Source organism: Ursus americanus, chromosome 11, assembly GCF_024610735.1.
Source record: "Ursus americanus isolate L20-20 chromosome 11, mUrsAme1.1.p, whole genome shotgun sequence".
NCBI lineage: Eukaryota > Metazoa > Chordata > Mammalia > Carnivora > Ursidae > Ursus > Ursus americanus.
Window position 1 is genome coordinate 20,508,628 of NC_142137.1, and position 23,357 is coordinate 20,531,984.

Sequence of the window (23,357 nt, forward strand, 5' to 3'; positions counted from 1 at the left end):
GTCGAAGTTAAAAGCCATATTTTAAAAAATGAAAATAGATATATCCTCAATTGTTTAATGGAGAAAAATCTATCAAAAACTTTTCTTAAAATCAAATTTTTGTAAAGACAGCTACAGCTATGTTGCTAATAAAATATTAATGGCTTCTACATAGTTAGGCTTTCATGTAGATTTATGGATCATTATGGATTTTCCATTAGGCCTGTGGGGAAAGATTTGATGATGATGATGATAATGTAGGTTACTGACAAAATTATTCCAATATTAGAAATGTTAATTGACATAAAATACTAACAGATAATTTTATTTTTATAAAAATAATCCTCTCCAACTCTCTCACAAGCCCATTAACATAAACAAAAAGTTGAAAATCCGAAGACTATTATTAACAATGGATGTAGTGTTAGGAAATAAAACTTGAATTTATAATGACTACTAATTATGGAATGAATTTTCATATATTACCTCAAATCCTTGACATATGTAGGGTAGATTTTATTAATCCCATTTTATAGATTGGAAAAATGAGACACCAAGAGCTAAAATTAAAGTATTATTTTAAAGGTCACACAGTGAGTATGTGGGTAAGACCAAGTCTGTCTAATGCCGAAATCTGTCCTCTTTCCATCAGATTATACTCTCTTCTTATGTCCTACAAAATACTATCATAAAATTCCAGTGTTTTTATTTCACTACCTGCTGAATGATAAAAATGAACATTTGAGCTTATTAGCTGTAAGCTAATAATGTTTCAAGTTTAAGGCTCAATTCCTAAAATCTCCTTGGAGCACAACCCAGGATGATGTAAAAAGTAACTGGAGCATGATTAGAAAAGAAAATATTCTGTGATTCAGTGATCAGCAATGTGAACCTTGGGAAAGAAATTAAAAGCTACAACTTGAAGTAATAGGATTGCTTAGTGTCACAGATGTAAATAAAGTCTAAGAGGAAAGTTCTTGCAAATGATGGCAATTGGGACAGACTCCTCATCCGTCTGGGACTCCCAGAGATTCCAAAGTATCACACCAGTCCACTCAGCCCTCAAAAACTTGCTAAATCTTTAGTTATTTTATTCTTACATACTTTTTATGGTAACTACTTCTTCCTTCCATGATCTTCCCAAAGTGAAACAGTATGCATGTCTCTTTCCATACAGTGAGGCTTTGTCACCATTTGGAATTCAGTTCACCTAGTAAACTTGTGACTTTAGCACTCTGATGGGCTCAAAAAATCATGAATTTGAAGAAAATTATGGTTTTCTTGTTTTTTAAATCAATTTTAGGATAGGACTGATGTTCCCTTGTGCCCTTCTAAACCCTAAACAAAAGCAAAACCACTTGATTTCTTATATTGTATTTTTAGTATTACATCCCTTCAACATACATGAACCAAGGAACTCCTAAAACCAGTAAGTCACACTACATCTGAAGCAGTTAAGTCTAAGAGTTTCAATCAAGAATTATTACATCAAACAGAGGGCAATATAATGGCTTAATCAGAGAAAACATTAGGAAATCAGATTTTAGATGGATTTTAAACTTTCAGCTTACAGTATGTTACATTAAATTCTATTATTCTACTGCATAAAGATGGCAGCATGTCCAGATACACTTAGTTAAAATTGAAGTGAGATTTGTTGAATGATTACTATGTCTAAGGAACACTCTCTTTTTAATTTTTAGTACAAATAGATCGTTTAGATAACGTTATATATCACTTCTGTAGATGTGAAAACGGAAGCAACAAGAATGTAAATAATACCCCAAATTTTATAGCTAGAAAGTTGTGAAGAAAATATTCAAATTCATACATTTTGATTCTATAGATGGTTGTAACACTCTGCTCTACTACAATTGGCAGATAAATATGTTTCCTATGTATGTGTGTGTGTGTGTATCTAATATATAATCACATATAGTCCACACATATAGTCATATATATATATATATATATATATATATATATATATATATGATATATATTGCTTACTTATATCCATGTATTATAAAATATATCCATAAAGGAATCTGGAAAGATTAATTTAAAATTTTTTATCAGTATAAACTTTTGGCTTGGGTTACACTTTAATTACTTTTATAAGAGCAATTATTTCTCCCCAAACCAATATCCCATTTTCTTTTATCACAATCCCTTATCATTCAAACTCTCCCAATCTCTTACTTCTCATACTTCTATTCTCCAAGTCCATCTTCATTGTTTGTGTGTGTCTTCTGCTGACTACCTACTGTACCTACCATTGGTGGTCTCTTTAGCATGGGATTCTAATATGAATCACTTTATCAAGTGAGCCTTTTTTCAGCCCTTTGCTTCTCTGTGTTATAAGTGAGCAAAAGATTTAAGAAAGAAACAAAAGGTGAGGTGGGCAGGAAAGAGACAAATATAAAGACTTAAGAAAGCAAAGATAAATCAGTTTTTTAAAATACTTCTATCTTTACCAGGGAAAAAATTACTTTTGCTAGTAGGAACTTCTTATTCCACAAGAAATGTAGATTATTCAGTTAAAAAATTAAAAAGAGAAGAGTTATCATAGGATTTATATGGAGCAATAAATAAGCTTGGGCTAATTCAACATAAACTTTATGCCCCAGAGAGTATGAGATTAAAGCGTCATTCTAAAATCTGAAGAAATTTTGGAACCTCAGTAATTAGAATCTGCCAATGTTCATTCAAGCAATACTGCTCTTAATCTGATCCAGCTGTTCTTTTCATATGTATCTCTAGTTTGGTCTTTCTGTTCACCCTTCAACTAACATGTGACTTTACCTCTCTCTACTGTGTATTTGTTATTTACTGTGATGTAACTTATTTAAAATTTTTCTTAGTTATTACTTCAGCTAATGTGTGATTGGATTAAGTGACCACTTAATATTACTTCATCTTAATTTAATTAATTACATCTTCAACAACTCTATTTTCAAATGAGATCACATTCTAAGGCATTAGGTTTTTAGGACTTCAACTTATCTTTTTGGGGAGAGACACAATTTAACCCATAACACCATAGAAGTTTGTACATTATGGCTTCTCACAGAAGGAACCATAGTATTGGTAAGATCAATAAGTGAATCATGTTAGTAGTTCATTGTTCATAGGGTCATGAAATATTTGCTATGATTACTTCAATAAAACTGGACTTCCCATAAGCCTTAATTTATACCATCATTCTTCTTGGTGTAATTAAAAAAAAATAATTCCAGGATTTTTAAAGTTGTTTAATATTATGGGACCTTTTATATACTTACTTTTTAAGTGCATCTTTTTGATGGGCATTGAGCTACATTCTTTATATTCATTAATTTTATTTAATTATCAAAATGAGCTTATAACTACATAATGCTATTTTCCTTGTTTTGATATATTTACCCATTAAGTACCTGAACAAACATCACAATGCTGATAAACAGTAGGGCAAGATTTATAACATATATTTTTTATTCTATTGTTCATGATTCCTTTTGCCTAATGAATTCTTACTTATATTTTAAAATCTAAATTAATGTGTGTATCTTGTTTGTAGCTAGCTTCAACTATAATAACCAGAGTCCATTGTTCTGAGGAACAGTACATATCAGTGCTACAAGAATTGGCTTTAATGTCAGATAAAGTTGTGTTTTAGTTCCATATTCAACCACTTAATAATTTTGCAATATTAGACAAATTACATAATCTTTCTGAGCATAGATTTTCTAGTTTATAAAACAGAAATAAAATCTCATAGAATTAAAGAGAGATTTGCAAGTGCTAATCAAAGTGTCTGTAATGGAGAAAATATAAAATATTAAGAGCTCTTATTATTATTATTGTTGTTACTATTATTCCCTGTCTGTGCATTATGAATTACACATAACTTATCAATGTCATTGTAATCTTATTTACATGATTTTCATTCCCAGAGAACAAGTTGAGTGTTAAATGGTCTGGAAAATAATCAATAAGTTGAGCCCAGTAAAATGAAAGTTAATTCTAATAGTTATTAATGTGTGTCACTCAGATTCAAATTCCACCATGAATTACAACCATCTTAAAACATGATTGCAAATTTTGTGGTAGCTTGAGCCATCTTGCTATAAAAAGTTTTAGTATAAATGAATGAGCAAAAGTAAATACATTATAAGTATATAAACTACATAAATATACATATGTAGAGATATTCATTATATATATGAAGCCATTTGGAAGTATATAATAGAAAATAATAATTTTTAAATTTTTGCTATATTCTAGTTTCTCAGTAAGCTGTTACTAATATAGGAATTAAAAATGTCTTACTGCCAATTTAAATAGATTTTATTTTTTACTTTTAGATGGAAAATAAAGGATTTTATACCAATTTCAGTATCTTTGGTACAGGAGGCATGCACCACATCTGATGGCATTATTGGAAAATATTGAGATTACTAAGAGCAGAGTCTGGGAAATTTTGCCACAGCCTCATGGAGTGGTAGCATAGGAATGTTTCCATGACAACACTCTAACTAATCTTTCAAAATGTACTTGTAGATGTTCATATTTTGTGATGAGAAAATATAACATTTTTACCTTGAAAATTGTTTAAAAATTGTCAGTTTTATCCATCTTCACTATTATGGCTTGAAATTTAAAAAAAAAGCTCTACATTTAAGATACCTTCCTTAAAATAAATATACTATAATAATAAATACACTGGGATGCCTACAAAAAACTGTGCTTAATGTGGGTTCATTTTTGAAGCTAATAATAAATAGATTGCACATAATTCTAGTTATTTCTGATAGCTTTAAATGTTATTATTCAAGCAATAAATGTTATTCCAGAGCCTAAATTAGGGCTTGAAACCTATAATCCAATTATTGGAGAGATGCTGTTTTTTCAAGTTACAATTTAAATGTCATATTTGTTAATATTTTGCTGTATCATCAAATTTTAACTGATCAGGCATTCTGTTTAAAAATCTAAATAGGATTGTTTCAAAAAAATAGCAGTATAGCCTGAACTCACCAAATCCCACGGACAAACCACAACTACTGTTACTTAAGGAACAATTCCCTCTGAAAAAGACTAGAAAACTAGTTAAATAGCTAGCAGGCTTCATGTTTACCACATATCCAGAGGCTACAAAGGTTCTCTTAGGGTATGCAGGCTGAGGGATGCCATCACTGTGCTGTCCCTTGGCCTTGCTGCAGCTCACTGGTACCTCCCAAAAGGGGCTTATATACTTGTCTGGAGCTTGTTTTGATATATTTACCCACACAATTTTTGCATCTATTATCCAGAGGTCACTTTCAGATTGCCAGGTCTGGAGACCAGCAGAGTTTATGATCCCATAGGACTCTATACATTTGTATACTTTAAAAGCTTTAGCCTGAAGTTCTGGCTTCCAATCAGCCTGAAATGAGATTCTGACTGAGATCCTTCTCTTTAGAACACTGACAGGTCTTGGCACACCTTCAAGAATTAGGGCCTAATAAAAATAAATCAGGCTACTTAGACAATCATGAAGGTTTGAGAGACAACAAAGAACTAGGGCAGTCTTGAATAATAACTTCCATCTCCTACATGAGGCCATTCTTTCACGACTGGAAGACGTAACTTTCATTTCCTACATAAAAACAAACACAGAGTCAAGCAAAATGGAAAACAAACAAAACAAAACAAAACAAAAAACACAGAGGAATATATGCCAAACAAAAGATAAAACCTCAGAAAAAAGTACCTTCATGAAACAGAGATAAGTAAGTTACCTAATAAAGAGTTCAATGAAATGGTTATAAAGATGATCATTGAACTCAGGAGAAAAATGGATGAGCACAGTGAGAACTTCAACTAAGAGGTATAAAATATAAGCAAACGCCAAACGGAGGTCACATAGCTGAAGAATACAATAATTGAACTGAAAGATACAGTAGAGGGGTTCAACAGCAGACTAGGTGAAGCAGATAAAAAGGATCAGTGGTCCAGAACACAGAGAGATGGAACTCACCCAAACAAAGTAGGGGGGAAAAAAGAGAGAGAGAGAGAGAGAACTTTAAAAAGTGAAGATAGCTTAAGGCACCTGTAGAATATCACCAAGTGGAAGAGTAGTCACATTCTAGGGATCCCAGGATGCAAAGAGACAGAAAAGTGGCAGAAAACTTGTTTGAAGAAATAATGACTGAAAACTTTCCTAACCTGAGGAAGGACACAGATATCCAGATCAGGAAGTCCAGAGAGTTTCAATTAAGATGGACCCTAAGAGATCCACACTAAGACACATTATAATTAAAATGTCAAAAGCTAAAATAAAGAAGGAATCTTAAAAGCAGCAAGACAAAAACATGTTACATACAAGGAAACCCCCTTTAGACAGATGTTTCAGCAGAAACTTCTGAAGTCAGAAAGATGTAGAATGGTATATTCAAAGTTCTGAAAGGAAAAAAAAAATCCATCAAGAATACCTGGCAAGATTACCATTCAGAATTGAGTGAGGGATAACTAGTTTTCCAGAAAACCTAAAGCTAAAGGAATTTATTGCCACTAAGCCTGTTTTATAGAAAATATTAGCTATTATTCCATGTTCATAGATTAAATGAATTAATATTTTTAAAATGTTCATGCTCTTGAGAACAATCTACAGAATCAATGCAATCCCTATCAAAAGTCAAAGGGCATTTTTCACAGAACTAGAATAAATTCTGAAAGAACAAAGCTGGAGACATCATACTTAATGATTTCAAAGTATATTACAAAGCTATAGTACTCAAAACAGTATAGTATTGGCATAAAAACAGACACATAAATTAATGGAACAGAATAGAGACCCCAGAAATAGAGATGCACACATATATGGTCAATTAATTTACGACAAAGGAGTCAAAAATACACAATGAGGAAAGGACAGTATTTCAATAAATGGTGTTGGGAAAACTGGACACCCACATGCAAAAGAATGAACCTAGAATACTATCTTATACCATACATAAACACTAACTCAAAATGGATTAAAGACTTGAAAGTAAGCCCTGGGGGCGCCTGGGTGGCACCACGGTTAAGTGTCTGCCTTCAGCTCAGGGAGTGATCCTGGCGTTGTGGGATCGAGCCCCACATCAGGCTCCTCCGCTATGAACCTGCTTCTTCCTCTCCCACTCCCCCTGCTTGTGTTCCTTCTCTCGCTGGCTGTCTCTATCTCTGTTGAATAAATAAATAAAATCTTAAAAAAAAAAAAAAGAAAGAAAGAAAGCCCTGAAACCACAGCACTTCTAGAAGAAAACATAGGCAGTAATCTCCTTGACATTGGTCTTGACAATGAATTTTTGGATTTGATTCCAAAAGCAAAAGTAACAAAAGCAAAAATCAACAGGTGAGACTATATCAAACTAAAAAGTTTCTGGAGAACAAAGGAAGCCATCAATAAAATGGAAATGTAATCTACTAGATGGGAAAAAGTATTTGCAAATCATATATCTGATACGGGAGTGGAGAGTGGGGGGAGGTTTATATACAAAGTATATGAAGAACTTATACAAATCATAACAAAAATCCAAACATTCTGATCCCACTTTTTTTTTTTTAAGATTTTATTTATTTATTTGACAGAGAGAGAGACAGCCAGTGAGGGAGGGAACACAAGCAGGGGGAGTGGGAGAGGAAGACGCAGGCTCCCAGAAGAGCATGGAGCCCAATGTGGGACTAGATCCCAGAACCCTGGGATCATGCCCTGAGCCAAAGGCAGACGCTTAACGACTGAGCCACCCAGGTGCCCCTGATCCCACTTTCTAAATTCAGCTGGAAGTAATGGGTGAGTGCAGAAAAGTAAGAAATTATATTAGTTTCCTAAGGTTGCCGTAAGGAAGAACCACATATGAGGTGGCTAAAACAACAGAACTTTATTGTTCCTACAGTTCTGTAAGCTAAAAGTCCAAAATCAAGGCTTTTGGCAGTCCTGGTTCCTTATTTATTTATTTATTTATTTATTTATTTATTTATTTATTTTTAAGATTTTATTTATTTATTTGATAGAGAGAGAGGCAGTGAGAGAGGGATCACAAGCACGGGGAGTGGGAGAGGGAGAAGCAGGCATCCCGCTGAGCAGGGAGCCCTATGTGGGGTTTGATCTCAGAATGCTGGGATCCTGACCTGAGCTGAAGGCAGACGCTTTATGACTGAGCCACCCAGGCGCCCCAGGCCTGGTTCCTTCCAAGGACTATGCTGTTCCATGCCTTTCTCCTACCGTCTGGTAGCCTTGGGTATTCCTTTGTTTGTAGATGACATTCTTCTTGTACTTTTTATATCATCTTTCTTGTATGACTCTTTTTCTTCATGTGGCATTCTTGATATGAGAACAGAAGTGACACAAACTAGGGGTCTATTTACTTTAATATGGTTTCATTTTAACTAATTCTTTATGCAGTATTTCCAAGGTACTAGTGGTTAGAACTTCAACATATAAATTCAACACACACAAATCAATCCATAACAGGAATCTGATTTCATTTCAGGTGATATTTTCTAATCAAATCTTACAATTAATAAAGCTGATATTTTCATCCTTATATATCCTCTTTGACTACTTTACAATTATATCACAACTTGTAGAGGTAGAGGGGATATGATTAGTATCCACAGCACCAACCACAGATAACTAAGTTCATGAAGATCTGAAGACCTGCAATTGTTCAAGTCCAACAAACATTACCATGGTCTTGATATATGTGATATTTCAAACTTTGTATATAACTGATAGTTTCATTACATCAAATGTGGCTGTTAGAAAAAGGCTATTATAAAATTGGTAATGGGGCCTGTTTTCAAATAGATGTTCTATATATTCAAATGCATCTTGAGTAAGGATTATTATTTTTTCCAGTGGGGGGAATCTGTTGGCAGTTTCTTTGTATTCATTAAAGATGCCTTCCAAATGCCAGAAGTATGGCTGATTTGTTCTCTGCGCAGTAAAAAATTTACCTTTCAATGGCAAACACTTTGGCCACCATTTTCCAGTTGTTTTGAAAATATATCACTTTTTAAATTGTGTACTGCACTAGTCTACTACTATTCCTACTAAAATGAGAAAAGATACTGCTTATTGTACTTTTCATAGTACACTGTTAAGTCTCAGATTTGAAATGTGAGGATGATTTGAAATAGATATATTTTTACACAGAAACATTTGTCTTCAACGTGTTGTTTCCTGTAACAAAAATATTTCATGTTTTTAACTGTCTTTTCAATGCTTATTACAATTTTCATATTGTCTTAAATTATCTGCTAACTTAATATGGTATATTATAATAATAGCTTCATGATACAGTCTTTCCTTAATTCTAAGATGTGCATTTTTAGCATTTTTAAGTTTCAACTTTACGGATTTATCTTATAATTGATACAGAATTGCCATAGGGATCTTTATTTTCTTTCTTTCTCCTTGTTCTTATAACTGATTATATTGTTAAATGAATCCTGTATCTCACAAACAACAGTTGAATCGGGGTATTATACAATTATTCTTGTAGTCCTGGCTTGGAAGTGATGAATTTATCCATTCAACTAATATTCTAACACTTCAAGATTACATAAGTATGGTGATCATATGTTCTGTTTTGTTCAGAAACCCTGAATTTTATGACTGTTTTCTTATCATAATCATTAATAGCACATAATTTTATTCTCAAATGTATCACAGTTTGGATGAGAAGTATATGCTTACCCTACACATAAGTAAGATTAATCTAGTTTTTATTCAGTATTATCTTTGTCAGGTTATATCATAAACTTATACTTTGAACTGGGTCACTTTCAGTTTTCAGAAGATGATAAATATGTTTTTCAAATATATAACTTCTCATTGTTTATACAATGTAGACTGAATTAGAAAATCATTAGTTCTTCTGTCAGAAAAGCTTAAGATTGTCACCAAGAACATTATAAGTTTGAAAATATCATGGAAAACTGGTACTTAAAATACAATTCTGAAAAGGACATTTTAGAATATAGTCTTCTGTTAAAAATCTGTGACAAATTGATCATTTTGAAAAGATATACTAAGCTGTAACTATATCAGAGTAATTTATTTGGCTATATCTCCAAATTCAGAGAATGATTTACCAAAGAAAATGTCCAATAAACCTCTCCTTTATAAATTCATACAATCTAAAACAAGAAACTTGTAAATGGGGATTAAAAAAAAAAAAAAAACAGAAAAAAAAATGTCCCTAATCTAGTTTTTCTCAAGGAAGAAATAAAGTTTTATTAAATAGATAGATTGTTGCATAAACTAAAGGTTTTATAAGGTGAAAAACATGTCAGTCTCATTAGAGAGAGTGGCAAGTAGAGAGGACTGGAAGAATGTAAAGAGTAACATTAATCAACATGTTTATTTCAGAACTCAGAAACTGCAATCAAGGTATGCCACTGTAGGGGAGGAAAAAATAATTTTCCATTTACTTTTCTAGGCTCCTGGCTGAGACCACCCTGTGATAGAAGACAGATTATAGGAGAAATATAAACAGAAGTTTAATAACACGTATACTTCCTGTATACATGGGAGACACCCAGGAAAACTGAATAACTCCCTGAAATGGTGTAAGCCTAAATACCACTCTAAATAACATCTTCAGCTAAAAGCAAAAGAAAGATATTGGGGATGGTGGGGGGAGGCAGTTATGAGAAGTTACTGGGAAAAGCACGTAAATAAGATTATGGTTGTTATGCAGATTTATGTTGGTGCCTTCTCCATTGATGAGAGTTTCTAGATTTAATCATCTTCCTTTTCCTAGTACAGAGAGAGACAGCCTCACAAATGGAGATTTCCTTTTAAATGTAAATGTGCCTTACAAAAGAGTAACTTCTACTAGGTTTTCAGAGCTTCTCCTGTGTCTGCTGTTTCTTAAAAATAAACAGTTCAAGGGGCACCTGGGTGGCTCAGTCAGCTAAGTGGCTGCCTTTGGCTAAATTCATTATCTCAAGGTCCTGGGATTGAGCTCCGAGTTGGGCTCCCAGCTCAGCGGAGAGCCTGCTCCTCTCTCTCCTTCCCACTCCTGCTTTCACTATCTCTGTCTCTCTCTCAAATAAATAAATAAAACCTTAAAAAAAAAAAATAACCAGCTCAAGATAATCCTTATGCCAAAGAGTCATATATTGGGGTGGCAAATTCTCCTCCCCTTCACCACCAGGAGACATGTTTGCACCAACACCTGGGACCTTAGTGACAAATGCTGACAAGTGCATTTTCCAGTATCATGGGGAGTAAAACACACAAAGGAGAAGAACATAATTGCATAGTCTCTCAGAGGGTAGTAAAGAAACTACTTTGAGTATTAGGCAGCCCAAATTCATGTGACTCAAACTGGGACATCATTTAAGAACAAAGAGGAGGAGCGCCTGGGTGGTACAGCGGTTAAGCGTCTGCCTTCGGCTCAGGGCGTGATCCCGGCGTTATGGGATCGAGCCCCACATCAGGCTCCTCTGCTGTGAGCCTGCTTCTTCCTCTCCCACTCCCCCTGCTTGTGTTCCCTCTCTCGCTGGCTGTCTCTCTCTGTCAAGTTAATGGATAGAATCTTGAGAAAAAAAAAAAAAACAAAGAGGAATCTGTGGGACAGTACTAACAGGTGCACCTTAAATATCCTAGGGAAAATCTTCTTTGTATCCTGATAAACAGAATTTTAAACTGAAAAGAAAAGCTTACTTACTTACTGAAAATAAGACTCACTCCTCTCAGTAGGGAGTTATCTGTTATCACAAGAAAAACTCAATTCAGATTTGATTAAAAGTCCTGCAATCATTAGAGCAAAAGACTTTCCCCCAATTCTAAGGCATTGCAGATAGGACAGTAAGGAGTGGCAAGAGGCATGGTTGTTCTGTGCGTCTGAGCAGAGGAAGCAAAGTTATATAACTATATTGGTACACATTCTGTCATCAGCAGAAAATGGAGCAGCAGCAGTAAAATGTCAGTGATAAGCAAGGAGCAGATGTTAGTTAGGACCCACTGTGAAGAGAAATTAGCTGGAGGACTAGCAGGAATATTAGGGGGGTAGAAAACCAAGTAGGTGGGGACTGGGAATTAGATCCCAAATAGTATTGCAATACTATTCATATAGTTGACCAGGTTCCCTGAGGCCAAACTATATAGTTGTCTTGGGACTATATACCATATATATGCTTTCAAAATTCTAAGAAATGCTCTAATTTCAAAGTTCTAATGCCTATTAACTTACTACAATAAGATTTAAACATAGCTATCAGGGAACTCATTAACATTTTAATTTACCTACATGAAAATACTTTAAATCCAATTTTTCTTAATGAATTCTCTTATGTTAACAATTTATCCTTGTTAAAAAGAAACAACAGGTCCAAAATGTAGTCACTCATGATACAGGCCACCAAGACTTAATACCTAACCTAATTGCAGTGTCAGCCTCTCTTAGGAGTGGAATTTTAAACCAATTAGTCTAGAATTTGTGATCAGCACTTGTGAGGTAATCACAGGATAAGACCTCTGCCCTTCCCTCCAAGGGTAGGTGACCTCTCTTTTCTTTAGCTAATAACTTCTTTGTCCTACCCCATTTGTGCTTATAAAAGCCTGCATGTTATACACCTCCTCAAAGTACCTTTCTGTTGCTGCCCAATTCATAAATCATTGACAAAAGCCAGTCAGATCTTTAAATTTACTAGGTTGAATTTTCATTCTTTAACATGTTTCAGTGCACAGAACAATTTTAATTTTCTTTAATTTGCATTTATATATAATATATATCTTTTAATTGTATCTGACACACTAACTTCATCTTATTTATTGTTTTTTACTTGAATTTTCCAAACTGCTAAATTGGGATCCTCAGATTTTTTTAGTCAGTTATATTAATATATACTACCATATGTAGCTTAAATTTTTTGCAGTTTTTATTTGACAAGATAGTGCTGGTAATAGTTTTAATTATTAGTAAACTACTATAAAATTTTGGGTTCTACAGGAAGGAAATTTGTGGAGTAGCTTTCCAGGAATATGCCTGATTCAATTAATATTTATTACTTAGCAAAATACCAATCCCTATACCAGTTATTAGAGGTTATTTAAATATCTAAGTTCTAATTTAGCAGTTTAGCAACTGTGTTTATAGAAAAGTTTATCTTAGAATGGAAGCAAAAGTTACCACCCCAAAATATGTCTCTTGGGCATATGGATTATTATAGGCTGCCCACTTAAATAGCAGACAGGAAAAATTCTAAAAACTGTGTATAAGCTATCCTTTTGTAAGAGACATTTACATTTAGAAGGGAACTCTCCTTGTGTAAGTGTGTCTTCCACTCTGTACCAGAAAGAGAATCTATAGAAACTCTCATCAATGGAGAAGGCAATGGCCTGAATCTAGGTAACAACCTTATCTCTGTTTACTGTGCTTTTTCTGATAGCTTGCCATAATTGGCTAGCCTGCCGCTCCCCCCCACCCACAACATCTTTTGCCTTTAGCTGGAGATAGTTTTTAAAGTGAGAGTTTGGGCCATTTTGGGGACTAACTCAGTTTTTCTGGGTCTGTCGAATGTATACAGGAGGTATACCTGTTATTAAACTTCTGTTTGTCTTTCTCCTATTAATGGTCTTTTACTGTAGGGGTGGAACTTAGCCAAGAACTCAGAAGAGTAAAAGGAAAATTATTTTCCTCCCCCACACCTATATAAACAGGTTGATTTATTATTAGAAGTGTCCATATGCCTGATGGAAATCCTGTTAACAACCTGAGTTAATAATGATGGAACAAACAGTGTAAGGAGCAATATCATATGAGTTCTAGAAGTAATATACTTTCCCAAATCAGTGTGACATTTTCTGCTGTCTTTTCACTGTTACAGTTTCAGGCCATATTCTTTTTTTTTTTTTTTTTTTTTTTTTACCTTAAATTCAACTAATTTACACATAGTATATTATTGGTTTCATAGGTAGAGTTCAGTGATTCATCAGTCTTATAAAACACCCAGTGTTTATTACATCACATGCCCTCCTTAATGCCCATTACCAAGTTACCTCATCCCCCCGCCCCAGCAACCCTCAGTTTGTTTCCTATGATTAAGAGTCTCTTATGGTTTGTCTCCCTCTCTGACTTTGTCTCGTCTTATTCTGTCCTTCCTGCCCCCACAATCCTCTGTTTTGTCTCTTAAATTCCACATATGAGTGAGATCATATGATAATTGTCTTTCTCTGATTGCTTTATTTCACTTAGCATAAAACCCTCTAGTTCCATCCACATCATTGCAAATGGCAAGATTTCATTCTTTGGATGGCTGAGTATATATATATATATATAATGTCTTATCACATAAAGGGTTAATATCCAAAATCTCTAGAGATCTAAAGATCCAATCTAGAGATCCAAATCTAGAGATCCAAAATCTATAAAGAACTTATCAAACTCAACACCTGGAAAACCAAATAATCCAATCAAGAAATGGGCAGAAGACATGAACAGATATTTCTCCAAAGAAGACAACCAAAGGCCAACAGACACAAGAAAAAAACTCAACATCACTCGGCATCAGGGAAATACAAATCAAAACCACAATGAGATACCAACTCACATAAGTCAGAATGGCTAAAATTAACAAGTCAGGAAATGACAGATGTTGGCGAGATTGCAGGGGAAGGGGAGCCCTCTTATACTGTTGGTGGGAATGCAAACTGGTGCAGCCACTCTAGAAAACAATATGGAGTTTCCTCAAAAAGTTGAAAATAGAGCTATTCTATGACCCAGCAATTGCACTACTAGGGATTTACCCCAAAGATACAAATGTAGTGATTCGAAGGGGCACCTCCACCCCAATGTTTAGAGCAGCAATGTCCACAATAGCCAGACTATGAAAAGAGCCCAGATGTCCATCGACAGATGAATGGATAAAGAAGATGTGGTATATATATACACCAATTGCTTCTTAATTCCAAAACTGAATTATTTTCTTTAATCCTCAGCTTTCTTGATTTCCTGTAGCTTTTGAATATGTTAAATATTACCTTTTTTCTTTAAATATTTTCTTAACTTTTCCTTCACCTTATACTAAAAGGCTGCTTCCTTTTATTTTTTTTCATCAATGATTTTTTTTTTTCTTTTGTAACCTAATGTAGCCATTGCCCTAGATTTTCCCCTTACCTTCTTCTAAAGAGAAAAGTCTCTCCAGGTTCTCTCCAGGTTTCAGATATGATCACTATAGAAAGACACTCGGTTTCTCCTTGAGATTCACTCTTGCTGTTTTCTATTTGCTTTTTTATCAGTTACTAAGCCTTTTAAAAGGTGTTGGCTCCATCCCCCCTCTCTCTGAGGATTAATCATCGGTCTTTCACTTCTCTGCTTTCGGTCCTTTTTCCTCACACTGACATTTCCTAATTAGTGGTCTTGTTTTAGCTGCACTATTCTTCAATTTTTCAGTGTTATTTTTCAGTGTTACTCTATACTTTAATTCTATATTCCTTTTTGCATGATGAAGTTAAATTATTTTCCCAGTTGGCCTAAGAATAATAAGATTATACAATATTAGAGATCCAAAGCACATTAACGCAAATATCGGCCAATCCCCTTACTGTTTGACAAGGCAATAAAAATAGCATTTAATAGCTTTATAATATAAATACACATTAGTGGCTTAGCCAGAGTTAGAAGCCAGAGTTACAATCATTCCAGGCTAGTATCTTTTTATTCCTACAAACTAGACACTATATTTTTCTATTTATTTCTATTTATTATTTATTTATTTATTTATTTACTTACTTACTTATAGATGGGGGAGGGGCAGAGGAAGAGGGAGAGAGAGAATCTTAAGCAGGCTCCACACCCAGTGCAGAGCCCAACATGGGGCTTAATCTCACAACCCTGAGATCATGACCTGAACTGAAATCAAGAGTTGGCTGCTTAACTGACTGAGCCTCCAGGCACCCCTGAAACTATGTTTTTCTAAAATAGTCAAATGAAAAATTCTAAATCCAGCATTATATACCTGACCTATTTGATAGGTTGACCAGTAGCTACATTTGGGTTTTGTGCATGTAAAAGGTGTGTTGTCTCAATTGAAATGTCCTAAGATCATACCCTATTTAAAATTCTTATTACAAAGAGAAGAAAGCAAATGTCTCTAAGGCTTTAAAGGCATTGATTACCCACTTAAATAATAATATATGAATATTATTGTGGAGTGAAGAAAAATATTTTTCACCTACTTCTTTTTACTTTTTTTAAATTGAAAGTTTTATATTTGGCTCACTTTTGTAGTTTAAATTTAATTCTATCAGATAGTGTTTTTCTAGAAACTCCATGAGTTAATACTTTATATAACTCAAGACTCCACACACAAATTTCCAGTCTAAGCAGACCAGCCTGCCTTAACATTTCAACATGCAGTAGTTCATATTATTGTCATGTATGCTCCTCTTTCCTGTCATCTGCAATATCCCTGTGGATACGCTTTCCTCCCATCTCTATATGGGTGTATTTATTTCTTCAATGAGGCTTTGTTGTTTTTTCCCTTCAAGAAATAGAACCCATTTCTACATTCTCTTGCATTACGTCTTTCTTTGACCAGTGAAATTCAGAGGAAGCAAAGTTGTGGGAATACGAAACCTAGGTCTTTAAAAGTCTTGCAGATTCTATTTTCTCTTTCTTGGACTGCTGTCCCAAACACTAGCTGGGCAGATGCCGGATCTAGTGTACTAGAGGGTAAGGAACTGAGTGGAGCAGAGACAAACCAACCCAGATAAACTTCCTTATACCAACCATCTGACAGCAAGCCTCAAGCATCAGACATGTGACTGGGAACATTTTGGACAATCCCATTGCAATCAAGCCTTCGTATGTCTGCAGCCACACAAGTGACTCTAGATGATATCAGGAAAGAACCATCCAGGTGAACTCAATCCAAACTGGCAACTCACTGAATCACGGAGAATTTGAATGAATTCTTTTTAGCATGGGGCTGTTTTGTTATTCAGTAATTGATCATTGGTACCACTGCATTCCTTTTAATACTCCAAACATGGCACTACATTTAAAGCTATTTGAACAGATAAACTTCATGCAGACTTTTCTAATTTCTGTAGACTTGTAGACCTCTGACTACTTTCCTTTAAATGCATTGATACAGGGGTGCCTGGCTGGCTCACCTGGTAGAACATGTGACTTTTGATCTCAGGGTTGCAGTTTCAAGCCCCGTGTTGGGTGTAGAGGTTACTTAAAAATAAAATCTTAAAAAAATAATAAAAATAAATGGATTAGTATAATCTTTGAATATGTAGTTTTTCTATAATTTTAGAATAATTTCACAAATATAATACTTGTCTTCATAACAGTTAGTAGGGCCAAGGTCTGAGAATGGTCGAGTTACCTGATGCTAGAACTCATGCTCTTAACCATTTCAGGCTAATGCCTTCTTGTAAAACTACTGCATAGCAAAGATCTTGCCTAAGGGAAACAATGTATTCCAAATTAAATAGTTGACATTGTCTAGATTCCTAACCAAAGTTTTGTAGTTTTCCCTTCCCCACGCCCTCCACTATTTTTCTTTGTCATCTCTTTGCATAGTGGGAATTAGCAAGGCTAATTCTAAATTCCCAGATTTCCTCAATCAATATTATATTTCTGAAGGAGCCCATACCTATAATCTTAATTACTTACTAATGTCAGTATTTCTCAAATTTCTACCTCCTAATTAGGCTTCTCTAAGTTCCATCATCTTGCCAACTAAATCAATCATAACTCCATGTGCTTCTGTCAATTTTCATTATACCAATCAAATAAAAGTGATTATCATCCTGGGCTTGATGGCCTTGTTCACCATTTTTAATCTATTATCCATACTGTAACAAGATATAGCTTTCAAAAATACTGATCTAATAATGACATCATAACATTTAGCTGCTGAAACCCTTGTAAATATTTAATACATAGACTGTGTAGACTGGTTACTGTGTATTCCTCCAACTTCAACATTTGCATTTCACCCATGCTGTCTTTTTCTCTGCTTCCTATCCACACTGGACTTTTATTTACTCAAATAAGCCATGGTCCCCACCAATTGAATGACTCTGGGCAAGCTGCTGCTTTTGCAATAATAGAAATTACCATAAAGAAAAAAATAAATAAATAACAGTAGGCTAAAACAAAAGTGACCTAAGTTTTGTCTGTTTCTAGTTGCAAAGAGAATGGGAAAAGTAGCTGAAAGAAGATAGGTGAATTAGAGGAATGGACTGGTTGTCCCTGGCAGAAGTAAAAGCTTATTGTTGCATTCACTATTTATGCATACTCCAGTACTCCAAAACACAATGGCTTTCCCAAAGGACTCTGGCAGTTGAGAGAAGAGTAAAATAAGCATATATGTCCCCTATCCTCTGACCTGATATCCCTTAGCTATGTAGGAAGTAAACACAGAGGGGGGCCTGGGTGGCTCAGTCAGTTAAGCATCTGCCTTTGGCTGAGGTCATGATTCTAGCCCCGCATTGGGCTCCCTGCCCAGTGGGAGTCTGCTACTCTCTCTCTTCTGCCCACCCACCCCCTTCTTGTAAAACTACTGCAATTCCCCCCGCCCTCCCGCTCATGCTTGCTTGCTCGCTGTCTCTCAAAATCTCAAACAACACAAAACAAAACAAAACAAAACATAATAAAGCCCATCAGCCCACAGTCTTCAAACTGGTGTTTTGAAGTAATTGTACAAAAACAACTTGTTATGGTAGTAAACACAAAGAGAATACACCAAAGATATATTTGGTGAGAAAAAATATTGAATTAAATAAAAAATTACCAGAAAAAAGTAGCAACCACACAGAAACAGTACAAAATATTAAAAAGTAAAAAGTAATATAAACTAAACAAGACAGATCAACAACTTTTTTTTTTTTATGTACAGAAACAAATAACAATAAATATACTCTCTTAGGAACATTAAAGGTTAAGAAGATAACAAATATAAGATTATTTAAGGGCTAGGAAATGTGACATTGATGAGTAAGATCCAAGTTGAGGAATAGCTAAACTGAAGGAAAACTATTATAGAACTTAGAAATAAATTTAAAAAAATAAAAAGAAAACCAGGAAGAATAGAAGAAAATCTAATAGTGAATCAATGACATGAAGAAAAGGTCTGAAATAAACATGGAAACTATGGAGACAAAAATCACGTAGATGAGAAGGTTAAGGTATAGGGATGGTTGTGACAAAAGCAATACCACAGGAACTCATATAACTCAAGTAAAGAAGGAAAAGATGACCAATTGACAGACTCAAAACCAAAATAGAGAAAAGATATTTCCTTTTCTTTTCTTTTCCTAAATTTATATGTGATAACGAGAGAAAGAAATCTGTTGAAAAAAAATAAATGATCCAAGAAAAAACTACACTGAAAATCAGCAATATGTAGATTTATTTGGGTGAAGTTATAAAGCTTTGGAACATTGGGACAAAATAAAACTATCAGGGCAAGAAAGACCATGAAGCATACCAATGACAACAGGTAATAAAATTGATTGACCTCAGACTTCTCCCCAATTATATTTAAAGCTGGGAAATAATGGATCCATTATATGCATTTTTTGAGGGGTAAAATGTGTACTCTAAGAAATTAATATTTATCCAACTTATAATTCATAGAAAAATATTCTAATGTGTTTAGCACCTCAGATAATACAGGTAGAACTCATAAGGATTTCTTGGAAATAGTAAAGATCTTAATAAAGACATAGAATCTGCCTTATTTGTTTTATACATAATGTAAAGGATGTTTCAGGAATCCAAGAGATGGGGTTTCTGTTTGTAGTATTTTAAACAGACCACTTGTTTCCTTTTCAGGTAAATGCTAATTAGATGTTATTAGCACTGCTTTTGGCCCTCTACTGCAGGAGAGACTTTCCAAGTACTCACAGCAACCAAACTATCAGAGCTAACTTTAATAAATAAGTGGACAAAGAGGGATTTATCTACATTTACTCGACAAGCTCTCAAGGTAAGTCTGGGAACTTCTTTCAAATTGGGTACATTTTTTGATACATTCTTATAAAATTCTTGAGACAGAAATGGCAGACCCCAGGCATCACATACTTCCATTAACATTTGGAATGGATTTATTAGTGACATCCTATCACAATTTGCCTATCTCATTTGCAAGATTAAGTGGAACATCCTGTTCTATCCTAATACACACACACATACACACACACACACAATCACATACATGTTTACACCAGAATTGTGACATTATTATTATTCTTTCCCTTGTCACACAATTATTTGTATATTTTACTTAATATGTATCAGTTATTAATCCTATATTTCCCTCAAGGATAACAAATTAAAAGTCATTATTTGAATGGCAAGTGATAAGATATAGATGCCCACGGCCACAAAATGAAATTTTCCCATCTATCTCCAGTAAAACTCACAAATTTGATATCTGGACTTTTTTCTGAGTTCTATCCATAAATATCAAACCATCTACTCAAAATCTCAACCTAAATCTCACAAAGATACCTCAAATTAAACATGTCAAACTAGACTTACTACCTTCTTCTAAATCTTCCCCACTTCCAGTGTTCAGTTTAAATAAATGTCACCATTATTTACCCAGTTGCTCAAGCTTGAAACTTGTGAGCCACGCATGATTTCTTCTATCTATCAGCCCCAAATCTCACAAATCTGCTTAATACGGTCCATCTTTATTGCCACAACCATGGTCTAGGTCACCATCATTCTCAATTTATTGGCAATCTTCTAACATCTATTTGCTAGTAACATCTTTCCTCCTTCAATCCAGTCTCTACAATACAGAGCGAATAAACGTCAAAAAAAAAAAATGGAATTTCTCTATTAAAAACTAGGCAGTGGCTTCTCATTGTCCCCAGAATAAAAGACAACCTGTTTCAGATGGTAGAAGACACTGCTTGAATGGGGCCTAGATACCTTTCCAGGAACACCTTGCATTACTCTGTCAGTGTCATCTTCATTCCAATGCTGGAATTTTAGAGTTTTTAAAATGCGTATTATTCCAGTTTTGCATCTTAGCCAAAGCTATTGTCTGTTCAAAATGCTATTTTATTCTATATCTATTCAATTCATTTTTTTGTCTCAGCTTAAATGTTTTTCTCTGAGAAGGCTTCACAAAATAGACCCTTCCTTCCATATATGGGTAGGTATACTTGTTGTGAGTTGTTCTGTACTTGAAACTATTTGATAATACTCTGAATACTTGAAAATATCTTTAAACTAAAAAATGTCTACTCTTCACCATAGTACATAACCTATGGGATATACCTGTTTTTTCTTTTTTCTTTTCTTTTTTTAAATAACCACTGAATTCTTACCTCTGGCATGTTACCAAAAATTGATATTTCCATGGGTAGTATTGAATTTGACTGAGTACATTTTAATATTCTGAAACTTTGTACCTAATCGTTATCTAAAAAATTGTGCAATCTCTTAATTTCTGAGTCAAAACTTTACAGATCTGCAGGTCTCATACTATCATTTACACAATTCATGTAATACTAAATTGGCATAATAGAAATACTTTGATTATTGTACAAGCTGTTGACAGGTCAAACTATGTTCTGTTATTCAGTTTTTAAAACAACAGCAATTATTTGTATTTTTGCTAATGTTTATGATAGAAAGTTCTAAAAGATAGGGCGCCTGGGTGGCTCAGTCAGTTAAGCATTTGCGTTTGGCTCAGGTCATGATCCTGGGGCCCTGGGATTGAACCCCGTATGGGTATCATCTCTCTGTTCAGGAGGGAGTCAGCTTATCTCTCTCCCTATGTCCCTTCCCCCCACTTGCGCTCACTCTCTTGCACTCTCTCTCTCTCAAATAAATAAATATCTTAAAAAAAAAGAAAATTTTAAAAGATAGAAATGTGCAAAGGGTGAGATATACCTACCTATATCCTCTTCTCAGAAATAAACACTATTAACATTTTGCTTTACATACATCAGGGACAGATTTCATTTGTGTATGTGTGTCAGTGTGTGTTTGTGTATTCTCATTGTGCACTGGAGTGGGAGGTGATATTTCATAACCTTTAAATATTGTTGCTATAATTTAATTACTCATTACAATGTAAACATTTTTGTGGTGTGATTCTATCCTGCACTGCAGCTCTCTAGAACAGTAGTCATTTTATCTCTGCCCACCTTCTATCTTACCTGTGTGCCACTACCACATGGAAGATTCGATGGATGTGGACATGAGCCCCCTGAGGCCCCAGAACTATCTTTTTGGTTGTGAACTAAAGGCTGGCAAAGATGATCACTTTAAGGTATAATGATGAAAATGAGCACCAGTTATCTTTAAGACCAGTCAGCTTGTGGGCTGGTGCAAAGGATGAATTACACGTTGTTGAATCAGAGGCAATGAATTAGGAAGGCAGTCCAATTAAAGTCACACTGGCAACTTTGAAAATGTCTGAATGGTTTTCCTTGGAGGCTTGAAATAACCCCACCCATGGTCTTAGGTTGAAATATGGTTCAGGGCCCCTGCATATCAGTAGACAGCACTTAGTAGCTCTGGAGGAAGATGCAAAGTCAGAAGATGAAGAGGAAGAGGATGTGAAACTCCTTAGCTTATCTGGAAGTGGTAGCAGGTTTCCACAAAAAAAAGTAAATCTTGCTGCTGATGAAGATGATGTGAAGATGACGACGACGACAATGACTATGATGATGATGATGATTTTGGTGATGAGGAATCTGAAGAAAAGTCTTCAATAAAGAACTTTGTATGAGATACTCCAGCCAAAAATGCACGAAAATCAAACAAGAATGGAAAAGATTCAAAACTATCAACACCAAGATCAAAAGCTCAAGAATCCTTCAAAAAACAGGAAAAGACTCCCAAAACACCTAAAGGACAGAATTCTGTAGAAGACATTAAAGACAATATAGAAAAAGGTGGTTTTCTTCCCAAAGTGGAAGCTAAGTTCATCAATTGTGTAAAGAATTGCTTCCACATGACTGACCAAGAGGCTGTTAAAGATATCTGGCAGTGGAGGAAGTGTCTTTAAGAAAATAGTTTAAACAGTTTGTTAAAATTTTCTATTATTTCATTTCTGTAACAGTTGATATCTGGCTGTCCTTTTTATAATGCAGAGAGAGAACCTCCCCTACCATGTCTGATAAGTGTTGTCCAGGTTCCATTGCCAAGAATGTGTTGTCCAAAATGCCTGTTTAGTTTTTAAAGATGGAATTCCTCCACTCTTTGTTTGGTTTTGAGTATGTATGAAATGTTATGATAGGACATAGTAGTAGTGGTAGTTAGACAAATGGAAATGGTGGGGACACATAAATATACCTGTGAAATAAACTCAGTATTTTAATAAAGTAAAAAAAAAAATAACAAAAAACAATGTAAACATTTTCTCTATGTGATTTA

The 23,357-nt window shown here is 34.5% G+C and overlaps 1 pseudogene; it reads left to right on the forward strand.

Moving 5' to 3' along the window:
* The first annotated feature begins 22,152 nt into the window (after positions 1-22,152).
* Positions 22,153-23,015, forward strand: LOC123798594 (nucleophosmin-like; annotated as a pseudogene).
* Positions 23,016-23,357: the final 342 nt, after the last annotated feature.